Source organism: Pelodiscus sinensis, chromosome 3, assembly GCF_049634645.1.
Source record: "Pelodiscus sinensis isolate JC-2024 chromosome 3, ASM4963464v1, whole genome shotgun sequence".
NCBI classification, from domain to species: Eukaryota; Metazoa; Chordata; order Testudines; family Trionychidae; genus Pelodiscus; species Pelodiscus sinensis.
Window position 1 is genome coordinate 149,149,949 of NC_134713.1, and position 27,450 is coordinate 149,177,398.

The 27,450-nt window shown below is 45.9% G+C and overlaps 1 long non-coding RNA gene across 1 annotated transcript in view; it reads left to right on the top strand.

Moving 5' to 3' along the window:
- The window catches only part of LOC142828019 (uncharacterized), a 95,750-nt gene that overhangs the window by 59,423 nt on the left and 8,877 nt on the right, over nucleotides 1-27,450 (top strand). The window contains exon 2 of the long non-coding RNA XR_012902928.1: nucleotides 1,734-1,829. This is a non-coding gene — a long non-coding RNA (uncharacterized LOC142828019). The remainder of the gene's footprint in view (nucleotides 1-1,733; nucleotides 1,830-27,450) is intronic.

A 27,450-nucleotide genomic window follows, 5' to 3' on the forward strand; every position in this document is an offset into this window, starting at 1 on the left:
TCAGATTAACACATTCTGGGTGCATCTAGACTGGCAAACTTTTGCGCAAAAGCAAGTGCTTTTGTGCAAAAACTTCCCAGCTGTCTACACTGGCCATTTGAATTTGCACAAGAGCGCTGACTTTGTAATGTACAAAATCAGTGCTTCTTGAGCAAATGCTTTCCCGCTCCCACTCGGGAAAAAGTCCTCTTGTGCAAGAATACGTGCGCAAGAGGGCCAGTGTACACAGGGAAGAACTGTTTTGCGCAAAAAAGCCCCGCTGGCTAAAATGGCGATCTGGGCTTTCTTTCTTGCACAAAATCTCATCTAGACTGGCCACAGATGCTTTTGCACAAAAGCACTTTTTGCGCAAAAGCATCCGTGCCAATCTAGACATGCTTTTGCGGAAATACTTTTAACAGAAAAACTTTTCCATTAAAAGTATTTCCGCAAAATCATGCCAGTCTGGACGCAGCCGCTAAGTTTTGGATTTCCTTATCCTGCATCTTTGAGAGGCAAATAAGGCAGAATTGTGTTTTCCATTGACTTGCATTGCACTAAGTACTATTTTTATTATTTTAGCCTGGTGCTAAATAATACACTGTAATACTACTGATTTTTAAAAGTATGAGTGACCTAGATTTATCTACTCTGTATTTTGGAGAATTTGTCCAAACAAGCCTGTCTGTCTGCCTGTCCATCTGTTTAAGATGGACATGAAAATGAGATGCTATTTTAGGGATGAACTTTGGGTGCAGTCTCAGTATTGCTTTCTAAATAAGAGCTAGGACCACCAAATTCGGTATACAGCTTCCTCTGTGCAGGGCAAAGGACTGAGCTCCCCTGCCATGCGTACAGAGATGCATAAAACCATACGAAAAAGAGACAGAATCACCAGGCAAGTAAAAGGGGCTGGCGGGGGGTACACCCTGCGGGTGCTCCACTGTGGGTGACTGAATAGCAGTCGTTGCCAGAACGGAAGGCAGGAAGAGAGTCTATTTATCTGCTGTGGAGAACACCGCCATCATCACCGCCTCATCCGAGAGCCTCCCCTGAGATAAGATGTAATGTTCGGCAAAAGTGACGTGTGAGGACCAAGTGGCCACTCTACATATGTCTTTGAGGGAAACCCCTTTTAGAAAGGTGGTCGAAGTTGCCAGGCCCTAGTGGAGTGAGCCCGTGGCTGAATTGGGAGCAGTATACACTTCACTGTGTTATGCAGGAGGTTACAATTAAATGATCGGTCTGTCTGAAGGGTCTCATCTGGTCAATTTAGAAGGCAAAGGCCGTTCGGGTGTCAAGGGTATGGAGGGCCGCTTCTCATGATGCTCAGGGGAAAACACTGGCAGAATTATTGGTTCATTGACATGAAAACGAGATGCTATTTTAGGGATGAACTTTGGGTGCAGTCTCAGTATTACACCATCCTTTTGGAATATTGTATACGGTGGTGTCACCATTTTAGCTGAGAGTTTTCCTACTCTGCTTGCTGATGTTATGGCGAGCAAGAATACCGTTTTCATATAGTTAGGAGCTATAAGGGTATAGTAGCCAGTGGCTCAAATGGTGGAGCCATAGAGGTTCCAGATCGGTGGGGTTGGATCTCGTGGTGGGCTCATATTTGAGCGAGCCTTAATAAATTTCTTTGTAATGGGGTGAGAGAAGACGGAGGTTCTGTCAACTGGTGGTCTGTAAGCAGAAATTGCCGCCAAATGTACCCTGAGAGATGCTAATGAAAGACCTGTATTCTTTAGGTGTAATGCGTAATCAAGGATAAGAGGAAGAGGAGCCACTTCTGGGAGCTGCTGTTTTGTGGTGCACCAGGAGACGAATCTGTGCCACTTGGACAGGTAAGTATTTCTAGTTGTTTGTTGTCTCCTATGTATGAGAACGTGTTTGACTGATGCCGAACATAGGGATTCGGATAGGTTTAGCCAACAAGGAACCATGCTGTGAGCTTCAAGGTGTGAATCTGGGGATGTCATAGATGACCCTGGTTCTGAGTGAGAAGGTCTGGAGGAAAGGCATACAGAAAAGGTCAGTTCCACTTGAGGAGAAAGGCGTCCCTTAGGGAACCCAGGTCGAGGCCCACCCTGGAGCAATACTTGTGACATTTTCTGTTGCGGTAGGTAGCGAAGAGGTCCACTAGGGGGGTTCCCCAATGTTGAAAAAGCATGTGGAGGACTCCGTCGTGTAGTTCCCACTCGTGCTTCGTATGGAAGTGCCTGCTGAGAAAGTCTGCAGTAACATTTGTCGTTCCAGGTAAGTAGGATGCCACAGGCGTTATTCCATGGCGAATTCACCAATTCCAGAATCGGATAGATTCCGCACATAGGGAACGGGATCAAGCTCCGCCCTGACGATTTACATAATACATGGCTGTGACATTGTCCGTGAGGATTCTCACTGTGGTGTTCTGGATGTGCTCGCAGAAGCATTTGCAGGCATTGAATATTGCGCATAGTTCTAGAAGGTTTATATGCAGACGCTTCTCCAGTGCCAACCATTGGCCTTGTGCTGAAATTGGCCCCATGTGGGCTCCCCATCCTAACAGGGAAGTGTCAGTTGTGATGGCTGTTGTCGGTAAAAGGTTACCCCTGAGAGAAGGTTGCTGGAACTCGTCCACCAAAGAAGTGATTGGATGACAGATTTTGGAGGTGATACTGACCTGTGGAGGTCATGCCTAGTGTGATTGTATTCCAGTATCAGCCAATATTGGAGGGCACGGAAATGCTGTCTGGCGTAGCGTACCACATATGTTGTGGCAGCAATATGGCCCATGAGTCTCAGGCAAGTGATGAGTGGGATGGTAGGACTGCCTACAATGGTCTGAATGAGATCTTGGATAGCCTGGAATCTCTGCAGGGCTAGATAGGCTCTGGCTGTAATTGAGTCAAAATTAGCTCCTATGAATTTGAGATATTGCGTCGGGTGCAAAATGGACTTTTACTCATTCACGAGGATTCCAGGGGTCTGAAAATTTCATTTGATGACCTGAATCATTTTGAGTACCTCGGAGGCAGTACGACTCTTGAGTAGACAATCGTCTAGGTATGGAAAGATAATTACTCCATCTTCGGAGATATCCTGGCAGTAGTTGCAGCCTCTTTGAGAACACCCTGGGAGCAGATGAGAGGACAAATGGTAGGACTTCGTACTGGTAATGGTTTGTGTTGACAACGAAACATATAAATCTTCTGTGGGCCAGATGGATTGAAACATGAAAGTAAGCGTGCTGGAGGTCGAGGGCTGCATACCAGTCCTCGCGATCTAGTGCAGGAATTATGGCAGCTAATGTGATCATTCTGAATCTTTGCTTTCGTAGGAATCTGTTCAAACAGCAGAGGTCTAGAATTGGTCACCAGCCTCCCGACTTCTTCTGAGTGAGGAAATAGTGGGAATAAAATCTCTTGCCCGTGAATTCATTTGGGACTGGTTCTATTGCCCCTAGAGAGAGTAGGTGGTTGATTTCTAAGCATAGAAAGGCTTCATGAGAGGGGTCCCTGAAAAGGGATGGGGTGGGAGGGTTGGTAGAATGGATGGAGGTGAAAGGAATGGCGTAGCCTGTTTGAACAATTTCCATTACCCATCTGTCTGATGTAATTTCGGCCCATTGGTGGAAAAAGGGCTTCAGGTGTTCATAGAATCATAGAATCATAGAATAATAGGACTGGAAGGGACCTCAAGAGGTCATCGAGTCCAGCCCCCCACCCTCAAGGCAGGACCAAGCTCCGTCTACACCATCCCTGACAGATGTCTATCCAACCTGTTCTTAAATATCTCCAGAGAGGGAGATTCCACCACCTCCCTTGGCAATTTATTCCAATATTTGACCACCCTGACAGTTAGGAATTTTTTCCTAATGTCCAATCTAAACCTCCCCTGCTGCACTTTAAGCCCATTACTCCTTGTCCTGTCCTCAGAAACCAAGAGGAACAAATTTTCTCCTTCCTCCTTGTGACACCCTTTTAGATATTTGAAAACCACTATCATGTCCCCCCTTAATCTTCTTTTTTCCAAACTAAACAAGCCCAGTTCATGAAGCCTGGCTTCATAGGTCATGTTCTCTAAACCTTTAATCATTCTTGTCGCTCTTCTCTGTACCCTTTCCAATTTCTCCACATCTTTCTTGAAATGTGGCGCCCAGAACTGGACACAGTACTCCAGCTGAGGCCTAACTAGTGCCGAGTAGAGCGGCAGAATGACTTCACGAGTTTTGCTTACAACACACCTGTTGATACAACCTAGAATCATATTTGCTTTTTTTGCAACAGCATCACACTGTTGACTCATATTCAACTTGTGGTCCACTATGACCCCTAGATCCCTTTCCGCCATGCTCCTTCCTAGACAGTCGCTTCCCATCTTGTATGTATGGAACTGATTGTTCCTTCCTAAGTGGAGCACTTTGCATTTCTCTTTATTAAACCTCATCCTGTTTACCTCTGACCATTTCTCTAACTTGCTAAGGTCATTTTGAATTATGTCGCTATCCTCCAAAGAAGTCGCAACCCCACTCAGTTTGGTATCATCTGCAAACTTAATAAGCGTACTCTCTATCCCAATATCTACATCATTGATGAAGATATTGAACAGTATGGGTCCCAAAACAGACCCTTGAGGAACTCCACTTGTTATCCCTTTCCAGCAGGATTTAGAACCGTTAACAACAACTCTCTGACTACGGTTATCCAGCCAATTATGCACCCACCTTATCGTGGCCCTATCTAAGTTATATTTGCCTAGTTTATCAATAAGAATATCATGCGAGACCGTATCAAATGCCTTACTAAAGTCTAGGTATATGACATCCACCGCTTCTCCTTTATCCACAAGGCTCGTTATCGTATCAAAGAAAGCTATCAGATTAGTTTGGCATGACTTGTTCTTCACAAATCCATGCTGGCTATTCCCTATCACTTTATTACCTTCCAAGTGTTTGCATATGATTTCCTTAATTACCTGCTCCATTATCTTCCCTGGGACAGACGTTAAACTGACCGGTCTGTAGTTTCCTGGGTTGTTCTTATTCCCCTTTTTATAGATGGGCACAATATTTGCCCTTTTCCAGTTTTCTGGAATCTCCCCTGTCTGCCATGATTTTTCAAAGATCATAGCTAAAGGCTCAGATACCTCCTCTATCAGCTCCTCGAGTATCCTGGGATGCATTTCATCAGGACCTGGTGACTTGCTGACATCTAACTTTCCTAAGTGATTTTTAACTTGTTCTTTGTGTATCCTATCTTCTAAACTTACCCTCTCTCTGCTTGTATTCACTACGTTAGGCACACCTCCAGACTTCTTGGTGAAGACCGAAACAAAGAAGTCATTGAGCATCTCTGCCATTTCCAAGTTCCCTGTTACTGCTTCTCCCTCCTCACTAAGCAGTGGGCCTACCCTGTCCTTGGTCTTCCTCTTGCTTTTAATGTATTTATAAAAGGTCTTCTTGTTTCCCTTTATGCCTGTAGCTAGTTTGATCTCATTTTGTGCCTTTGCCTTTCTAATCTTGCCCCTGCATTCCCGTGTTGCTTGCCTATATTCATCCTTTGTTAGTTGTCCTAGTTTCCATTTTTTATATGACTCCTTTTTTATTTTGAGATCATGCAAGATCTCCTTGTTAAGCCAAGCTGGTCTTTTGCCATATTTTCTATCTTTCCTACACAGCGGAATTGTTTGCTTTTGGGCCCTTAACAACGTCCCTTTGAAATACTGCCAACTCTCCTCAGTTGTTTTTCCCTTCAGTCTTGCTTCCCATGGGACCTTACCTACAAGTTCTCTGAGCTTATCAAAATCTGCCTTCCTGAAATCCATTACCTCAATTGTGCTGGTCTCCCTTCTACCTTTCCTTAAGATCATGAACTCTGTTATTTCGTGATCACTGTCCCCTATACTGTCTTCCACTTTCAAGTTCTCAACTAGTTCCTCCCTATTTGTTAAAACCAAATCCAGAACAGCTTCTCCTCTGGTAGCTTTTTCAACCTTCTGAAACAGAAAGTTGTCTCCAATGCAGTCCAGAAACTTATTGGATAGCCTGTGCCTCGCTGTGTTAGTTTCCCAACATATGTCTGGATAGTTGAAGTCCCCCATCACCACCAAATCTTGGGCTTTGGATAGTTTTGTTAATTGTTTAAAAAAGCTGATGGAAAATTTGGGTAAACTGGTCTTTGATGCTGCCCAGAACTCTTTGGGTGCCCACGACCAAGGCATCAAACTTGTTGCTTGTTGTTAGGTACGGTCTGGGTATGGATATTCCCGTTGCGTCGTCGAGGCCTCTGGCATGTGCTTTGATTGTTGAAGCCCCTTTGTTGCTGGTGTTGTTGTTGCCATTGGTGTTGAACGTATTGGTATTCATACCTTCGTTGGTATGGGGTGTACCGAAGTCTTTTAAATGGGGGGGCATACATCCCCAACGTCTGCAGAGTTGTGCGGGAGTCCTTTGAGGAGTGCAGGACGGTGTCAGTCTTTTCAGCGAATAACTTGTCCCTGTCAAAGGGTAAATCCTCGACCTTGCTTTGTAACTCCTTAGGAACACCTGCTGCTTAGAGGTAGAACGCTCTCCGCATAACCACGGTGGTGGTCATAGAACGAGCCGCCGTGTCCGCCACATCCATAGCTATTTGGAGGGACGTTCTACTTGATGTGTAGCCCTCCTGAACCACCAATTTCAAGATAGGCTTTTTAGAGTCCAGCAAATGGTCCATCAACGGAGTTAAACATGAGAATGTATTGAAGATATGGTTGGAGAGATGCGCTATGTAATTGGCAGTTCTGAGCATTAATGTTGCCGATGTGTAGACTTTTCTGTCCAGAAAATCCAACCTCTTCAGCTCTCTATCAGAGCCCAGATGTTTAAATTGTGGGGCCTTAAACCTCTGTTGGGTCACATTCACCACCAAGGAGTTGGGCTGGGGGGGTGGTGAAGAGGAATTCCATCCCCTTTGGTGGAACAAAGTATTTCCTGTCTGCTTTTTTGTTAGTTGGAAGGGCGGATGCTGGCATGTGCCATATTTCTTCGGCAATCTCTAGGATGGCTTCGCTTAGAGGAATAGCCAGTCTTGACCTATGCTGTGGTTGAAGGTTTTTGAACAGCTGATGTTGTTTGTCCTAACTTCTCCAATGGTCTCTCCTGCATTATAACTACTCATTTAAAAAGCTCTTGGAACTGACATAGGTTGTCTGGTGGAGAGACTTCGCCAGGGATGACCACTTCATCTGGTGGAGAGGAATCTGCTGGAGAGACTTCCAGTGGCTGGTCATCGAGATGTGTCTGCTCCGGTTCTGATGGAAGCTGAGGTGGCAATGTAGTTTGCCCCGTAGGAGTCAGGTGAATGCCTGGAAGAACCATAATCGTAGCTGGATCTGTAATGGTAGGAGTATCTGCTACGAGAATTGCAGGAGTAATGGTTGTCCCAGAGGTACAATCTATCCAACGGTGAACGTCTTTCTTGGATAATATGACTGTGTGCATTGCCAATGATGGATCCGGGGGAGTGAGGAGAACGAGAGCGGTTGTAAGATGCTCTGGAGGAAGCAGGAGCGATGGAGCTATGTTTTACTTTCATGGTAAGGATATGAGGCCAGGAATGGAGATGGCAATCTGTGTGGTGAATCTGAAAATCTGCGATGGCTATCGTTGTAGGATGGAGAACGCGGTGCCAGAAGGGAAGGGGACGGTGCTGGCGAGAAAACAAGGGAGCAGGAATGGCTTAGACTTGGTGGTGTCATGGGGGTTTGACTTGCGGTACAGGCTGTGGATGAGCGTGGTGCTGTCTTTCCCAGTGCCTTTGGCTCCGGTGCTGTTATTATCAGTGCTGAGTTCTTAGGCGGCGTTTGCCCCGGTGCCGTTTGATCTGGTGTCGCAACGGGTATTGGTGCCGACGCTACCGGTGCCAACAATGCTCTCGGCACCGGCTTGATCGTTGGTGCCGGCGGAGCCAATGCAACCCTCAGTGCCGCGGACGGTGCTGGCTCTGCAGAGCTTTTTGGTTTTGGCGATGTTGACAGCTTAGGGCACGGTTTTGCTGTGTCAGATGTGCCGGGCTTGTCCCCATGGCTGACTCTGCTGTGCGAGGCGGCGGGTAGAGACCTTATAGGAGAGAGTCTCAATTTCTTAAGTGAGGCTGCTATGGGGGATGAAGCCCTATGCTTTGGGGGCTGTTTGTCAGCAGCAGAGGCAGGGCGCTGTGGTTGCAAAGCCTTGCTGAACAGGAGCATGCACAGAAGCATTTCTCTGTCCCTTCTTGCCCTTACCATGAGTTTGGTGCAATGGAGGCACTTTTGGGGGACATGGGACTCCCGTAAGCACCTTATGCAGGAGGAGTGGCCATCCGAGGCAGGCATTGCCTCGTGGCAGTTGTCGCACTTTTTAAAACCTGGCGACGATGGCATAGTAAATGCCCGGAGCAGTTTTACTTGCTGCTTATACTGAGTTTATTCTTTGTTTTGTTCTTCTCTTTTGTTCCTTTTAACGAAAATCTAATAACTGTTTAAAATATATACAACAGGAAAGGATAAGGAGAAAGGGGTCCAACGAGAACTTAACTATATAGAACTACAAGAAATTAAACACTTTTTTTTAAGATTAATGAAGGGGGAAATCAAACGATATAGGGAAGAGGATAAAGAATTATAACACAAGATGATACTGTGAAGAACGCAGTTCCCTCTGTCTGCAGCCTGAGGCGGTTGAGAGAAACTGGCGGGAGGCCGGATCGCGCATCAGAGAAAAGAGCGCAAACGCTGTGAGCCACTGCCGTGCATGCATGGTCCGGCCGACTACTGCTTCCAGAAAAATCTCCATTCTGCATCGCCGGGGCAAGCCCAGCACCCACAGTGGAGCACCCGCGAGGACATCCTCGAAGAAGAACAATGGGTTTAAATTGCAGCAAGGGAGATTTAGGTTAGACATTAGGAAAGAATTCCTAGCTTTAAGGGTATTTAGGACTGGGACAAATTTTCTCACATAGGCTGTGGAATCTCCCTTATTGGAAGTTCTTAAGAACAGGTTAGAAAAACACCTGTGAGGGAAGGTCAAGATAATACTTAGTTCTTTTTTCAGTGTAGACAGCTGGACTAGATGTCTATTGAGGTCCCTTCTAATCGTACATTTCTGTGACTGATGTTCTAGATCAGCGTTTCTCAACCAGTGGTACGAGTACCCCTGAGGGTACTTGAGAGAAGTCTCTGGGGTACATCAACACAACTGAAATTTGAAGAAAACTGAATTTGTTTTACAGTGATTTATTATTTTTGTGCTTTTTACACCAAAAATTTCACTGCCCACCCAGCTACAATTAAGTTGTTTAACACATGTATTGCAATGGTAGAAAAAAAATGTGTGTGTCTGAAAACTGTAGATACTGAGTCAGCGACCAGGGAGCTTTGCAAACAGGAGAAGCAAACGGAGTTTTGAGAGGGAGTTTAGAAGAGGAGTGGAAAGGGGCCAAGGTACATTTGCCATTCTTTACAGTTTAGTTTAAAGGTTTTAAATCAGGAAGTTTTGATTAACTAGAAACCCTATCAATAACCTAGGTAACTGTAGGAGAGAATGCAGGCAGAAGCCCAGCAGCAGAGTGGAGACTATCCTGTTTATTGCACTCAGAGTAGCATGTATGATTACCTCCCCTGTGTGCGGGTGGCAGATGTGTGAATTCAGTGCAAGGAGCTCCTGGCCCTCAGAGACCACGTACAGGCTTTGGAGGCCAGGGTGGCTGAACTGGAGGAGCTGAGGGAGGCAGAGAGGTACGTAGATGAGGCTTTCTGGGACACTGTAGAATTGTACCACCTCCAGTCAGACAGCCCCTGTGCTGTTAAGGAGGATGAAAGGCTCAGGAAAGGAGAGCAGTCAACAGGAGCAGAGGGAAACCTTCCCATAGTCGGGATCCTCCATCCAGATGTTGGGGTATCCTCTCATACTGAGGTTACCTCTCCAGGGGAGGGAACTCCAGTCACTAGGAAAAGGCAGTTGTTAGTAATGGGAGATTTGATCATTAGAAATGTAGATAACTGGGTTTGCGATGACCAGGAGAACCACATGGTGACTTGCCTGCCTGGTGCGAAGGTTATGGATCTCTCGAAGCATCTAGATAGACTTATGTATAGTGCTGGGGAGGAGCCTGTTGTCGTGGTACACGTAGGTACCAATGACATAGGGAAGGGTAGCAGAGACTGCCTGGAGGCCAAATTTAGGCTGCTAGGAAAGAGACTGAAATCCAGACCCTCTATGGTGGCATTCTCAGAAATGCTTCCAGTTCCACATGCAGGGCCAGGTAGGCAGGCAGAGCTTCAGAGTCTCGATACGTGGATGAGATGATGGTATAGGGAGAAGGGGTTTAGCTTTATAAGGAACTGGGGAAACTTTTGGGATAGGAGGCGCCTATACAGGAAGGATGGGCTCCACCTAAACCATAGCAGATCCAGACTGCTGGCACTTAACATTAAAAAGGTCTCAGAACAGTTTTTAAACTAAGAGATGAGGGAAAGCTGATTGGTGTGGAGGATAATGTGGATCGGATAGAGATGTCTCTTAGAGGAGAGTCTATTGATAGAGATTCTCTAGGTTTTAGTCAGGAGGAGAGGATGGAAGAGGATAAAGTATGGGACAGATCAGATGAAAAACATTCACATAAAAAAGAATCTGACATCAGAAAAGGGCAAATAAACAGTGATGAGTTTTTAAAGTGCTTGTACACAAATGCTAGAAGTCTAAAAAATAAGATGGGTGAACTAGAGTGCCTCATGTTAAAGGAGGATACTGATATAATAGGCATCACAGAAACTTGGTGGAGTGAGGACAATCAATGGGACACAATCATTCCGGGTACAAAATATTTCAAAAGGACTGAACTGGTCATGTGGGTGGGGGAGTGGCACTACATGTGAAAGAAAATTTAGAGAGATTAGAGAGGCTATCAAAATAAAGAACTCAATAATAGTGGCAGATTTCAACTATTCCCATATTGACTGGGTACATGTCACCTCAGGACGAGATGCTGAGACAAAATATCTTGATACTTTAAATGACTGCTTCTTGGAGAAGCTGGTACAGGAACCCACAAGGGGAGAGGAAGTTCTCGATTTAGTCCTGAATGGCGCGCAGGATCTGGTCCAAGAGGCAACTATAACAGGACCACTTGGAAATAGTGACCATAATATAATAACATTTAACATTCCTGTGGTGGGAAGAACACCTCAGCAGCCCAACACTGTGGCATTTAATTTCAAAAAGGGGAACTATGCAAAAATGAGGAGGTTAGTTAAACAGAAATTAAAAGGTACAGTGACTAAAGTAAAATGCCTTCAAGCTGCATGGACACTTTTCAAAGACACCATAATAGAGGCCCAACTTAAATGTATACCCCAAATTAAAAACATAGAAGAACTAAAAGAGCCACCGTGGCTTAACCACCATGTAAAAGAAGCAGTGAGAGATAAAAAGACATCTTTTAAAAAGTGGAAGTCAAATCCTAGTGAGGTAAATAGTAAGGAGCATAAACACTGCCAAATTAAGTATAAAAATGTAATAAGAAAAGCTAAAAAGGAGTTTGAAGAATAGCTAGCCCAAAACTCCAAAGGTAATAAGAAAATTTTTAAGTACATCAGAAGCAGGAAGCCTGCTACGCAACCAGTGGGGCCCCTGGACGATCAAGATAGAAAAGGAGAACTTTAAATTAAAGTAATGGAGATTGCCCATCTCCTAGAACTGGAAGGGACCTTAAAAGGTCATCAAGTCCAGTCCCCTGCCTTCACAACAGGACCCCTGACAAATTTTGCCCAAAATTGCCTTCAGAAGGATTAAACTCACAACCATGGGTTTACTAGGCCAATGCTCAAACCACTGAGCTATCCCTCCCCCAACTTTAAAGACAATAAAGTCATTGTAGAGAAATTAAATGAATTCTTTCCTTCAGTCTTCAAGGCTGAGGATGTTAGGGAGATTCCCAAACCTGACCCATCCTTTGTAGGTGACAAATCTGAGGACTTGTCTCACATTTAAGTGTCGTTAAAGGAGGTTTAGGAATTAATTGATAAACTTAACAGTAACAAGTCACCAGGACTGGATGGCATTTACCCAAGAGTTCTGAAAGAACTCAAATGTGAAATTGCAGAACTATTAACTATGGTTTGTAACGTATTCTTTAAATCAGCTTCTGTACCCAACAACTGGAAGATAGCTAATATAACGCCAATATTTAAAAAGAGCTCTAGAGGCGATCCCGGCAATTACAGACCGGTAAGTCTAATGTCAGTACCAGGCAAATTAGTTGAAACAATAGTAAAGAATAAAATTGTCAGACACTTAGAAGAACATAATTTGTTGGACAAAAGTCAACATGGTTTCTGTAAAGGGAAATCATGTCTTACTAATCTATTAGACTTCTTTGAAGGGGTCAACAGACATGTGGACAAGGGGGATCCAGTAGATATAGTGTACTTAGATTTCCAGAAAGCCTTTGACAAGGTCCCTCACCAAAACCTCTTCCGTAAATTAAGTTGTCATGGGATAAGAGGGAAGATCCTTTCATGGACTGAGAACTGGTTAAAAGACAGGAAACAAAGGGTAGGAATAAATGGTAAATTTTCAGAATGGGGAGGGGTAACTAGTGGTGTTCTCCAGGGGTCAATCCTAGGACCAATCCTATTCAACATTCATAAATGATCTGGAAAAAGGGGTAAACAGTGAGGTGGCAAAGTTTGCAGATGATACTAAACTGCTCAAGGTAGTTAAGACCAAAGCAGGCTGTGAAGAACTTCAAAAAGATCTCACCAAACTAAGTGACTGGGCAACAAAATGGAGATGGATGGTAGGAGAGAGATCGCTTGATTAGTACCTGTTCAATTCACTCCCTCTGGGACACCTGGGATTGACCACTGTTGGCAGACAGGGTACTGGGGTGGATGGACTTTTGTCTGACCCAGTATGGCCATTCGTATGTACTGGGGGTACTTAATAATATATTTTACTTAATGTATTTATTTAATTAAAAAGGGGGTATTTAAAATTTTTTTAAATGGGTACTTTAGAAAAAAAGATTGAGTAACACTTTTCTAAATCACTTTTAACTAGTTTGCATCATTTGAATTTGAGCTGGATGTAGTGGCTAAAAAGTTGAATATCCTGAATGGAAAACAGCTTTGTATTTTATGCTGATATTTTTTCCTTTGGGTGTTTTCTTTGCCACATTCTTGTGAGCAATTATAACCAGAAAGGATCTGGATTTTGTGATTTCCAACACTTTATGCCTCCTGTACACTTCCAACAGTTCAATTTCAGCTTGTTAGTTTCTTTGCCTTACATAACATTCTTTGGTGTTAGCTACTGGGATTATCTTCCCACCATATTTCAGCTGAAGCTTGATGTTAATTCTGGAAGGACTAGTCTTCTGCTGCACTGCCTACTCTCATGGGCGGATCAGGCTAGTTATAATGGTAGGGATTTTTGCCTTCAAACCCAAAGCAGGTTTGTAAGACTAGTTACCTCCATATGGTGACTGTTCAGTAGCCCACCTAAAACAAGCTGGTGGTCTCGGCTGGTTCTTGTTCAGTGGGGATCCATGTAATACCAACAACTCAAATAGGTTAGGCACTCAGTAAAGTAAGCCAACAATTAAGTCCTTGATTCAGCAAGGCACTTCAACACATGCCTAGCTCCAAGCATGTGAGTAGATCCCATGAAGGGGACTTACTCAAATGTTTAAAATTAAGCACCTGCGTAAGCACCTTGCTGAATCAGAGCCTAAATGTACCTACAGACTGAACTGCTCTCTCCTCAAGACTTATTGGCAGGGCTGCATGAGGAATTCTGCATTGCTTCTGTAACAATTTGGGTAAAGAGAGCACTGCAATATACAGGAATAAAGGTTTTAAATAAGAAAAATTGAAATTCATGATCCGATAAGATTTTTTCACTAGTTCACTAATAAACATCTACCAATGACTTCTGGTGAATCCGCAAACAATGGCAGATGGCAGTGGTTTGCTGGAAGAGGTCTATAAAAGCAAAACATTGAGCAGTCTGGAAGCATCAGTGACAAGGATGGAAGCATCAATTCCATGTTTTAAAAAACCTGATTATATTGGCAATTCTTTCAGCCCATCTTAAGGACACAGAAATAGATGCAGTTTAATGCTTGTTTAAAGGCTGAGATTTTTCACACTGTTCTGAACACTGGGTAGCTTTGCTTTATAACTGTATAATCCCTTTTTAAAAAAACTTATACTAACCTTTTCATCTCAGTGAAATACTGTAGGAATGAGTCCCATAAACTAACCGGATTACATGAAAAAGTACATGCCTGACTGGAATGGACATGAAAAACAAATCTCAAAGAACAAGTGTTATAAGAATGTGAATAAACGTTGCTTCCTTATTATCAGTTTGAAATTGTCACCCATTCAACTTGATTGAATGTCACTTGTTCTTTTTAGGCGAGAGGGTGAATCAACTCTATCTAACCAAAATGTTTAGGGTTTCTTCACAAAAACCCAGCAGTTCTTTCCTACTTATGATTTTCTTTTCACTATTGCAGAACTGGGGAATTCAAAGAAGCCAGACATGATTGGCAGTTTTTGCACAGAGAGCCCAAAACTGAAACAGCAAGGGTATGTCTACACTACCACCCTACTTCGAACTAGGGTGGTTAATGTAGGCAACCAGAGTTGCAAATGAAGCCCGGGATTTGAATTTCCCGGGCTTCATTTGCATATTGCCGGGCGCCGCCATTTTTAAATGTCCGCTAGTTCGGACTCCGTGCCCGCGGCTACACACGGCACGAACTAGGTAGTTTGGATTAGGCTTCCTATTCCGAACTACCGTTACTCCTCGTGGAACAAGGTGTACTGGTAGTTCGGAATAGGAAGCCTAATCCGAACTACCTAGTTTGTGCCGTGTGTAGCTGTGGGCATGGAGTCCGAATTAGCGGATATTTAAAAATGGCAGCGCCCAGCAATATGCAAATGAAGCCCGGGAAATTCAAATCCCTGGCTTCATTTGCAACTCCGGTTGCCTACATTAACCACCCTAATTCGAACTAGGGGTAGTAGTGTAGACATACCCCAAGAGTGCTACAAGTCAGGATGGAGGTGTCTGGGGAAGTTTACACAGCAGTTGGCTGGTGCCTATTATTAAAAGTATTACTTTTATTTACTAAACTTGCATAAAAATAGAAAGGCTACTGAACTGACTAGAATGCGGTTACGTCCTCAGCACAGATGGCAATAACTTGTTATCATGGGCTCGTGGTGCCATGATACCAGGTATATTACAGGCCCCAGGGTTAGGCTCTAGCAAAACTCACTCACTACCTATGCTGCCTGTCCACTGCATCCTCTGCCTCAACACCCTCCTCACACCCCACTCATGTCCATGCTGGGCCCACTTGCCACCCCCAGGAGATTTAAAATGCCTCAAGGGCCTTTGCTGTCACTACCAGTGGGGTTAGAGCAGCTTCCAGCTGCTTGTTCCCTGTGGCTGCCAGCATGCATCCTGACCAAAGGAAGAAAAGAGAGTAGTAAAATACACAACTTGGACTTCAAAAAAGCAGATTTTGACTCCCTCCGAGATCTGATGAGCAGAATCCCCTGGGATGTTAACATGAAGGGGAAAGGAGTCCAAGACAGCTGGAAGTATTTTAAAGAAGTCTTATTGAAGGCACAGAAAGAAACCATCCTGACGCGTAGCAAGAGAGGCAAACATTGTAGGAGACCGGACTGGCTTACAGGGGAAATCCTTGGTGAACTTAAGCACAAAAAGGAAGCTTACAAAGAGTGGAAACTTGGACAAATGACCAGGGAGGAGTTTAAAGGTAAAGCTCGAGAATGCCGGGGAGTTATCAGGAAGGTGAAAGTGCAAATGGAATTGCGACTGGCTAAGGATGTGAAGGATAACAAGAAAGGTTTCTACAGGCATGTTAACAAGAAGAAGGTGATCAGAGAGGGTGTGTGGCCCCTAATGGATGAAGGAGGTAACCTAATGACAGATGATGTGGGGAAAGCTGAAGTACTCAATGCTTTCTTTGCCTCTGTATTCACGGACAAGGTCGGCTCCTGGACTTCTGCGCCAAGTGACGCAAGATGGGATGAAGATGGCCAGCCCGTGGTGGGTAAAGAACAGGTTAGGAACTATTTAGAAAAGCTAAACGTACATAAATCCATGGGTCCAGACTTAGTGCATCCGAGGGTACTGAGGGAGTTGGCAAATGTCATTGTGAAGCCTTTGGCTATTATCTTTGAAAAGTTGTGGAGATCGGGAGAAATCCCGGATGACTGGAAAAAGGCAAATGTAGTGCCCATCTTCAAAAAAGGAAAGAAGGATGATCCAGGGAACTATAGGCTTACCTCGGTTCCTAGAAAAATCATGGAAGGGATCCTTAAGGAATCCATATTGAGGCACTTGGATGAGAGGAAAGTGATTAGGAATAGTCAGCATGGATTCACAAAGGGCAAGTCGTTCCTGACCAATCTGATTAGCTTCTATGATGAGGTAACTGGCTCGGTGGACATGGGGAAGTCAGTGGATGTTATATACCTTGACTTTAGCAAGGCTTTTGATACAGTCTCCCACAATATTCTTGCCAGCAAGTTAAGGGATTGTGGACTGGATAAATAGATGGTAAAATGGATAGAAAGATGGCTAGAAGGCCGGGCTCAGCGGGTAGTGATCAATGGCTCGATGTCAGGATGGCGGTCGGTTTCTAGCGGAGTGCCCCAAGGTCCGGTTCTAGGACCGGTTTTGTTCAATATCTTTATTAATGATCTGGATGAGGGGATGGATTGCACCCTCAGCAAGTTTGCGGATGACACTAAGCTGGGGGGAGAGGAAGATACGCTTAAGGGCAGAGATAGGGTACAGAATGACTTAGACAAATTGGAGGATTGGGCCACAAGAAATCTGATGAGGTTCAACAAGGACAAGTGTAGAGTCCTGCACTTGGGATGGAGGAATCCCAAGCATAGTTACAAGCTGGGGACCAACCGGTTAAGTAGTAGTTCTGCAGAAAAGGACCTGGGGGTTACAGTGGATGAGAAGCTAGATATGAGTCAACAGTGTGCCCTTGTAGCCAAGAAGGCTAATGGCATATTAGGTTGCATTAAGAGGAGCATTGCCAGCAGATCCGGATATGTCATCATTCCCCTTTATTCGGCTTTGGTAAGGCCACATCTGGAGTATTGTGTCCAGTTCTGGTCCCCCCACTACAAAAAGGATGTGGACGCATTGGAGAGGGTCCAGCGGAGGGCAACCAAAATGATTAGGGGGCTGGAGCATATGACTTATGAGGAGAGGCTGAGGGACTTGGGTCTGTTTAGTCTGCAGAAGTGAAGAGTGAGGGGGGATTTGATAGCAGCCTTCAACTTCCTGAAGGGAGGTTCCAAAGAGGATGGAGAGAGGCTGTTCTCAGTAGCGACAGATGGCAGAACAAGGAGCAATGGTTTCACGTTGTGGTGGGAGAGGTCCAGGTTGGATATTAGGAAAAACCATTTCACTAGGAGGGTGGTGAAGCACTGGAATGGGTTACCTAGGGAAGTTGTGGAGTCTCCATCCCTAGAGGTGTTTAAGTCTCGGCTTGACCTGGCCGGGTTGATTTAGTTGGAATTGGTCCTGCCTAGAGCAGGGGGCTGGATTTGATGACCTTCTGAGGTCTCTTCCAGTTCTACGATTCTATGCTTGTATGCATGTTTCTGTGGTCGGTGGCGTGTCTCCGTGCTGTGTGCTGCTCCAACTGCTGGAAGCAGTGCAGGAAGACACAGACACTTGCCCCACATGGCACGCAGAGATACACATGCACACACCATCCTGCCCATAAACTCCATCTCAAAGCCTGCAGCCAGGACACCCACTCACAGGCCAGAGCCAGCATCCAGACTCCATCCTGGAGTCTGCACCTCTCACCCCTCTTGCACCCACATTCCCTTCCACAGCCTGCACTCAGGCCCGCCAGAGCTCCATCATTCACCTCTCCTACACCCAAACTCCGTTCCAGACCTTGCACCCATCCCACACACAAATTTCCTCTTAGAGCCTTAGACAGGTGGGGTGGAAGGAGGTGTTGAATGATGGAGGGGTGCAGACTCTGGGCAGCACCAAACATTCTGCAGGCCTGCTGCCCCGGTCCTTAGCATTGCTCTGAGAGCCTCTAAAAATAGAGTGCCTTTGTACTTGATTAAGCTTAGTTTTGGGAGGCAGCACTTTGAGGCTCATTCTGCATAAACATTTGGCAAGTCACAATGCCTGTTTAGCCTGTGACACAGCTAGGATCAATACCAATGCTCCTCCCATCCCCGAGACTACATCTACACAGTGGAGCTATTTCGGGATACCAGAGGTTTGCAATTCCAAAATTCTCTAGTGTAGAGAATTCTCAGTTTTTCTGTACTGTCTTGTGACTCATTATAGCTTCTTGTAAACTTACATGTTATAGGATACTAGAAGGTTTACCCTCCATTGCTCAGGTCCTTGTTTTTCTTCATTTAAATCATTGCTCTGGGATGGGCTGAGGGGTTCAGTATGCAGGCTGCCCCAGGGAGAGAGGACTACTCCAGCCCTCTCTCACCACAGCATCTTGGGGTCATCTGAAAAGTGCCTCTCCATGGCTGTTACAGCTCCACTGAGCACAGACGGGGTAGGGTGCATGTCCCCCAGCTGAGGGACAGACACACAAACACTCTCACAAATATAGTAGATTGCTATCCCTTTCTCCATACCAGCCCTCTGCTGTTCCAATGGGGTTAAAGCAGTTCTGATCCCTGTCTCTGGCCTCTTGCTGCCCTCTTGTGGTCTTTATACAGTAAGGCTATGTCTACACTCGCGGCTTCTTGCGCGAGTAATATGCAAATGAGGCTAAGCGTGGAATATCGTCAAGCCTCATCTGCATACCTAATGAGCCACCATTTTTTTCAGAAGAGGCTCTTGCACAAGAAGGAGCATCTACACTGCCCCTTCTTGTGCAAGAAAAACCCTCTTGCGCAATGCCGTTCTTCCTGAAAAGTGATAGGTGTGACTTTTAGGTATGCAAATGAGGCTTGGCGATATTCCACGCTTAGCCTCATTTGCATATTACTCACGCAAGAAGCCACAAGTGTGGACATAGCCTAACTGTCCTTGCTTTCCATTCCATATCCCCACTGCCTCTGCGTGGTCATTATCTAGCAGAGGCCTGCCTTCCTTCCCATTTTATGAGAAGCGATCCCACTCCCAGCACATCTCATTTTCCTGGCAGAACTAATCCCTTACCTTGTTATAAGTTATGAGAGGAAGAGGCATACCAAATTTGGTGGTCTGATCTTTTACCATTTAGGAGTTCTTGAACAGATAGACAAACATACACATTTACAGACAAACTTTCTCAAATAAATAGTAGATGTGCTAAATACATCTGTGATCCAGAATAATAGGTGAGCAAAGAGAAAACAGATTGATTTGAAGAAGTGTCACAGCAGTAAATTAGATTCCTTTTAAGAAGTGGACTCTAGGATTAAGGATCTTGATAAATACAGGAATAAATTCTGAATGACAGAAGACAAAGCAGAATTGCCTGAGACCCAGCACATCTAAGAAATTTGACCAATACATGGGCAAACAAAAAACCCCATAATTGTAAAGATAAAGTGCAAAATTTGATTAACTAACAATAGACTAGGATTCCTGGAGTAACCTCAATTTTTCATTTAATGAGGAGTAACCATCAAGATTTCCCTGTCACCTTTTCTTTTATGTTTGGACAGTGGAAAAGGACCTGTGAATATTCATAACACAAAATCATCAGAAGTTGTCTAGGACAAGTTTCTTCCCAAGTCTGTATTACAGCTGAAGATATGCCATGTAAAACTGAAATAGATAAACAGAATTAGGGGCAAGTTTGAAATTCATCTTGTGGGCACTGAAACTTCAATGTAATAACAAAAAGAAAGAAAGAAAACCCTTGATCTACACTAGGAGTTTAGATCAAATTTAGCTGCATAAGGTCAATTTTCTAAATGATGCGTCCACACTACCAAGCCTGGCCGGTCAACCTTGAATAGGGGACTAGAGCACACGACTTACAAGGAGAGACTGAGGGATTTGGGATTGTTTAGCCTTAAGAAGAGAAGAATGTGTGTAGGGGGGGAGAGGGATTTGATAGCAGCATTTAACTACCTGAAGGGAGGTTCAAAAGAGGATGGGGAGAGGCTGTTCCCAGTAGTGACAGATGGCAGCATGAAGAGCAATAGGCTCCAGTTGCAGTGGAGGTGGTTTGGATTGGATATTAGGAGTGTGGTTAAGTACTGGAATGGGTTACCTAGGGAGGTGGAAGAATCTCCATCCCTAGAGGTTTTTCAGTCTTGGCTTGACAAAGCCCTGGCTGGGATGGTTTAGTTGGAGTTGATCCTCCTTTGGGCAGGGGTCTGGACTCAATGACCTTCTGAGGTCTCTTCCAATCCTATGATTCTATGACCTTAAGGGCTGTTGAAGGTGATATCATGAAATCAGGAGTAACAAATGAGTAGTTGAAACAAAAACCAGGACTATGTAGCACTTTAAAGACTAACAAGATGGTTAATTAGGTGGGCCAGACCCAGCTTTCGTGGGCCAGACCCACTTCCTCAGATCAAATAGTGGAAGAAAATTGTCACAACCATATATACTAAAGGATACAATTAAAAAAATGAACACATATGAAAAGGACAAATCAAATTTCAGAACAGAAGCGGGATGGGGCGGGGAGGTAAATGTCTGTGAGCTAATGATATTAGAGGTGATAATTGGGGAAGCTATCTTTGTAATGGGCAAGATAATTAGAGTCTTTATTCAAACTTAAGTGTAAAGTGTCGAATTTAAGCATGAATGACAGTTCAGAGGATTCTCTTTCAAGTGTAGTCTTAAAAGGCCTTTGAAGCAGGATGCAGGTAATCAAGTCGTTGAGACAATGTCCTTGCTGGTTGAAATGGCAGGAAACTGTTTTTTCTTTGTGATTCTGTCTAATATCTGTTTTGTAGGCATTGATCCTTTGGCAAAGTGTCTGAGACATTTGTCCAATGTACATAGCAGACGGATACTTTTGGCACATGATAGCATAAATTATATTTCTGGATGCGCAGGAATATGATTAGTGGTATTCTTCACCTTTCATGTTTGAGTTTATGGTAGTGTAGACCCAGCATTGGCAAAAGTCAAGGGTTTTGACCTTTGGGAGGCATCCTACAGTTCACCGCTCTGACCTCTCTGGTCAGAACTTGTGCCTCTACTGCTCTCCAGGTGAACAGAAAAAACTCCAGGAAAATGTGAAGATGTGAGCACATCTCAGAGTGAGCAGCACACTGTGGCACACATGGACATGACTTCAACCAATTAAAATACTGCAAAAACTTTGGACCTCAATGAGGTCCAGTTCCCAGGGGTGCAGAGGAGCACCAATGTGGAATATCCAGGTGATCTTGGACCTCATTGAGGTGTGGGGAGAGGAATTCATTTTCTCCGAGCTCTCAACCAGCAAGCAGAATGCAGATATTTACATGAAGATCTCAAGCTGCTTGGTGGCTAAAGGCCATTCCAGGGACACCCAGCAGTGCTGAGCCAAAATCAAGGGTCTGGGGGTATGTCTACACTACAAAGTTAGTTCGAACTAACGTCTGTTAGTTCGAACTAACTTTCCTAGGCGCTACACTAGCACTCCGTTAGTTCGAACTTAATTCGAACTAACGGAGCGCTTAGTTCGAACTAGGTAAACCTCATTTTACGAGGACTAACGCCTAGTTCGAACTAGCTAGTTCGAACTAAGGGCTGTGTAGCCCTTTAGTTCGAACTAGTGGGAGGCTAGCCCTACCCAGGTTTCCCTGGTGGCCACTCTGGCCAACACCAGGGAAACTCTATGCCCCCCTCCCGGCCCCGGACCCCTTAAAGGGGCACGGGCTGGCTACGGTGCCCGTGCCAGGTGCAAGCCTGCCAGCACCCAGCTAGCAGACCCTGCACCTGGCACGGCACAGAGCCACCCACCCGATGCCTCCCAGCCCACCCCCTCTTGCCGGGACCAGGCTGGCGGCTCCCGGGAGCTTGCCCTGGACCGCAAGAGGCGGGCACCTTCCTGGGCTAGTGCGGACATCGTGGACCTCGTCCACGATCTCTGCACTAGGCACAGGAAAGTGGCCGGCTAGGGCAGGATAGCTGCCAGCCTGGCCACCCAGGAGCAGGTGTGCATGAAAATCAAGGGGGTCCACTGAGACCCCCGACCCTGAGCTTACAATGGCCGTACTGGGTCAGACTAAAGGTCCATCTAGCCCAGTAGCCTGTCTGCCGACAGCGGCCAACCCTAGGGACCCTGGAGGGGATGGACCGAAGACAGTGACCAAGCCATTTGTTTCGTGCCATCCCTCTCCAGCCTTCCACAAACTTTGGCCAGGGACACCACTCCTCCCCCCTGGCTAATACCACTCCATGGACCCAACCTCCATGACTTGATCTCACTTCCCTTTAAACTCTGTTCCAGTTCTAGCCTTCACAGCCTCCTGCAGCAAGGAGTTCCACCGGTTAACTATTTGCTTTGTGAAGAACAACTGTCTCTTACTAGTTTCAAGCCTGCTACCCATTCCTTTCGTTTGGTGTCCTCTAGTCCTTCTTTATGGGAACTCAGGAAGAACTTTTCTGAATGCACCCTCTCCACCCAACCCCTGCTTTTAGAGACCTCTATCCTGTCCCCCCTCCGTTTCCTCTTTTCTAAGCTGAACAGTCCCAGTCTCTGTAGCCTCTCTTCATCTGGGACCTGTTCCCAACCCCTGATCATGTTAGTTGCCCTCCCTTCTCCCAGCCTTTCTCTTCCCCTCTCCCACCTCCTTTTCCCAGTCTCCCCCAGTTTTGTTCAATAAAGACAGAGTCAATGTTGGAAGAAACGTTATCTTTATTTTGTACATCAATAAGAAGGGGGGCTAGGGAAGGGTAAGTGGAAGGAGGTGAGGGAGGAATGGGGTACGAGCCCCCGATGGGGAGGACTGGGCTTGCTCTGCGGGCTTCTGGGGGTGGAAGCTCTCCTGCAGCCCCCCAATTGCCCCCTCTCCCCAGATGGCAGCCTGCGGCAAGTGCAGTCGGGCTGATGGCCGAGTGCTGTGATGTGCCCAGTGTGGGTATTCCGGGCACTCCAAGCCAGAACTTCTTTGCAAGCGGGGCACCCCTTAGAACTGTGTGTCCGGGGTGGGGGTCGGGACCCTTTAAGCGCAGCCCTCGGCTAGCCTGAGACAGCATCTCCATGCTCTAAGTCCTCCTTTTATGCCCTGCCGGCACTGCTTCCGGCCATCCTTAAGCCCTGTTCAGAGTCCACTCAATGTGGACTTGCTAGTTCGAATTAGCAAAACGCTAATTCGAACTATTTTTTAGTTCTAGACGCGTTAGTTCGAATTAGCTTAGTTCGAATTAACTAATTCGAACTAAGTTAGTTCGAACTAGCACTGTAGTGTAGACGTACTCTGGGGCAGTCCTACCACAAGGTGAAGGAGGCTAACAGATGGTCCAGCACCTCACAGATGCCACTTCTACAAGCACCTGAATGCAATTCTGGAGTGGGGGAGGGAACCCGACCAGCTTCCGCAGTGTGACCATGGAGTCCAGTCAAGCCTCCTGGCAGCAGCGTGTAGGACCACGTGGTGACAGAAGGTGAGGCGGAGAAGAATGGCCAGCTGGCCATTGAGGAGAGCCAAGATCTGTTCATGACACTGAAACCAGACCCCTCCTTGCAGGATGTCTCCGAGTTAAGCACCAACCCCAGGAGGGCACTTCTGATGAGTTCACAATTTTTTCTCGCTACAAGTGGGTTAAGGCAATTGAGTGTGATGTTTGGCGTACTCTGTGCCTACACAGTGCAGGGGGCGTGGAACAGCTTTTTAACATGTCTGCAGATGGAGTGGGAGTTTTGCCAGCACATCTCCATGAAGCTCTCAGAGAGGAACTTTTTGATCTTTCTCAGAAGGTTTTTTTGGGAGGCCAGCCTTATTCCATCCTCCACAATAGGACACCTTCCCATGTCAAGCCACCAGTGAGTGGTCTGGCATCATTGAACCACAAAGCATTGCAGCATAAGGCCCAGGTTTCTGGCCACATTCAGTCAGCATCCACTCCAGATCACTCTGTGTGATTCAGTGAAGACTGATATCTCGCATGGCAACGTGGATCAAGGTGGAGGGGAAGCTATTAGCACTCTCCCTGGGAAGCTACATGTGCCAGACACACAACCCCTCCTCTTGCAAGCTGGAAAAGTAGCACTGTCCCAGAAAGCTGCATGCGCCAGACCAAGCGTGAGCTGAACACAGAGATGAGTTGCCTTCTTCCATGCCCCCACTCCTGCCTGCAGGCTCCTGCCCTGGCTTGCCCCTTACCATGCCTGCCTGCCTCCAAACCATGTGAGTCCAGATGCTCCCCTGAGAACTCTGTGCCCACTTGAAAGCAAAACTTCAGCCTTGCATGAAACACATCTCCACTGTCTTTACAGAGACATTTGGTGTATGCTAACAGATTAGGTTTGGGCTTAACACAATGTATCTCCTGTAATGCCTGCCCTTGTAACTTTTCATTGCAGCTGGGACTGCAGCCAGTTTGCTGCTTACTCTCCCACCTCCAGCATCTGCCCGCCTGGCTCAGCTCTACAGGCGAAAACACACAAGAGAGAACGTGTTCAGGGAGCAGATGGAATGCATGAATTCCCTTGTGGAGGAGACAAGGGCAGAGTGCCAGAACCAGATCGCTGAATGTCAGGAGAAGAGAACCACAAGGGAGCAGCAGGTGAAGCAGCAGGAGACCATCTATGTCTCCCTGACAACTGCAAAAGGGCGCCTCGCTGCCTTTCTGGAGAGGAACTCCTCCCAGAACCCTGTCTGCTCCCAATGACAACTCCAGCCCCTCTTCCTCCATCCAACCCTATTGCTTCGGGTCCCACAGTCACCAGGGTCTGTCAGGGCCCCAGGACACAGAGAGGTGGGGTAGGGGGGGACTTCAGGGCAGCCTTACCCTCTAGGACCTTGGGAGGCAAAAGACTGTTCCACGCGTGTTTCCCTTTCCCTCTTCGGGTTCCCACTTTTCATTTCTCAGCTGTTTTCCCCAAATAAAAACTCATGTTCTTTGAACAGCAATCTATTGCTTGAACTACAGGAGTGGGGTGGGGGATTAAAGACAAACATGGGGAATGAAGGGGCAACTTGTTGAGAGCAATGTGGAAGACTCTCAAAACTGACCATTCATGAAACTCATCTTCAAGGCCTCTCTGATTTGCACTGCCCTGCGCATGCTCTCCTTATGGTCCTGGTGTCCGGCTGCTCAAATTCCCTGGCTAAGCACTCTACCTCAGCAACCCTCCCTGACAGAAGTTTTCCTCTTGCTCTTGCAAAAGTTATGGAGCACAACACAGCCTGCCGTCAGAAAGGGAATGTTAAATTCACTGAGGTCCACCAAAGCCAGGAGACTCCTAAACCTCCCCGTTAAACATCCAAAGCACATTCAATCATCATTCGGCACTTGCTCAGCCTGTAGTTGAACTGCTTTCCAGGGTCTAGGCTGCCCACATTCAGCGTCATGAGCCAGGGTAGCAAGGGGTAGGCTGAGTTGCCAAGGATTACAATAGGCTTTTCCATCTCTCCAATTCTGATATTTTTGTTGGGGGAAAAACATTCCATTCAGCACCTGTTGGAAGAGGCAGGAATTCCTAAAGATGTGCGTGCCATGCACCTTTCCCAACCATCCCATGCTGATGTCAGTAAAATGGCCCTTGTGATCCACCTTTGTCTTTGCAAAACCAGGTACCCAGAAATTGACCACATTAGACTCTACCTTATCTCATAGTATAGACATGGCCTAAGCAATGTAATGGTTAGTACTTGGATAGGGGAAAACCAGAGAACACTTAGAAGACAGTATTGAGAGATTCAATACTGAAGCTGTGAGCCAGCATAGCATTAGCACTGTGCTTCTAGCTGGACCATCGTTTGGATATGAGGTACAACAACTATGGTCTTGGACCTCTTATGACTATTAAACATTCCATAGCGCTTTCTGCAGGACTTCGAATGGTCTACTTAACTTCCATATTTAGTAACTACAGTCTGCCTCATTACATGGCCCCCTGCACTATCAACTTGATGAGGCATTTAGCTGCCTATAGTACTCTTAACTTCCCAACTTGAAATGTTTAGTAAGACTGCTAAGTGCTGTTTAACAGCTGCTGCATTTCCCTCCCCCATCCCCAATATCTGGAGTGGTGACCGGATACAGTTGGTTGAGAGAGTACTTCAGGATGAGCTGAAACTAAAGGCATTCCATAAATGTCAGATGTTCCTACACTGTCTTCTAGAGCTATGTATCTTTTGGTTTCTGTTACAAGTTTCCAGGAAAGAAGTTACATGGAATGAGCTGTTTTGCAGAGGAGCCAACAGGGACACCCTCCTATAGTGGCTATTTCCCATTCATTTCACAAAATGGATTGCTTTATTTATAAATATATGGTAGCAGCTAGTTTAGGGCTAAGAATGACATTTGCCACATGGCAGGATTCCTAGAATCCCTCTTTTTGGCTCCTACCATGAAACTGTATGGTTTTAAAAGAAAATTTCCCATGGAAGTTGTGGTTCCTTCAATCTGAGCATGGACCAGATTTTGAGACTGATCTTCTGCAGGTCGTCATTAATATACTTCCAAGTGTTAATGTACTTTGGACTGGGAAAGGTAAGCAGTTTTTAATGTAGTAGTTTCCAATTAGGATGCCCTTTACTACAGAAAATGGGGACTATGTCTCTCCATAAAGGACTGTCTGCCATCTCCTGCACTCCATCAAATGCGGTCATAAAGCCCAAGGAAACAGCTATGAACATCCAGGGCTGGTTAGGCACAACAAGAACATAAATTTCAAATATCAGAGGGGTAGCCATGTTAGTCTGAATCTGCAAAAGCGGCGAGGAGTCCTGTGGCACCTTATAGACTAACTGAAGTGTTGGAGCATAAGCTTTCGTGGGCAAAGACCCACTTCATCAGATGCACGTAGTGGAAATTTCCAGAGGCAGGTATAAATATGCAGGCCAGAATCAGGCTGGAGATGACGAGGTGGATCCAATCAGGTAGGATGAGGCCCACTTCTAGTAGGCTTTCGGTATAGGGTGGAATTGATGTGATAGTCACTTATTTGCACCGTGGTATCCAGGAAATGGACCTCCCGTGTAGACTGGTCCATGCCGAGGTTGATGGTGGGGTGGAAGCAACTACACACCGCACCATAATAACTCTCAGGGTATGTCTACACTATCCTCCTAGTTCGGTAGGAAGCCTAGTCCGAGCTACCTAGTTCGAGCCCCGTGTAGGCCCGCTGCACGGGGTTCGAACCAGTGGGGTTTTAAAAATGGCGGCTCCCCGCTTATGCAAATGAAGCCTGGGAAATTCAAATCCCGGGCTTCATTTGCAAGTGCGGTATGCCTACGTTACCCCGCTAGTTCGAACTAGTGGGGTAGTGTAGACATACCCTAACTCAGGAACCA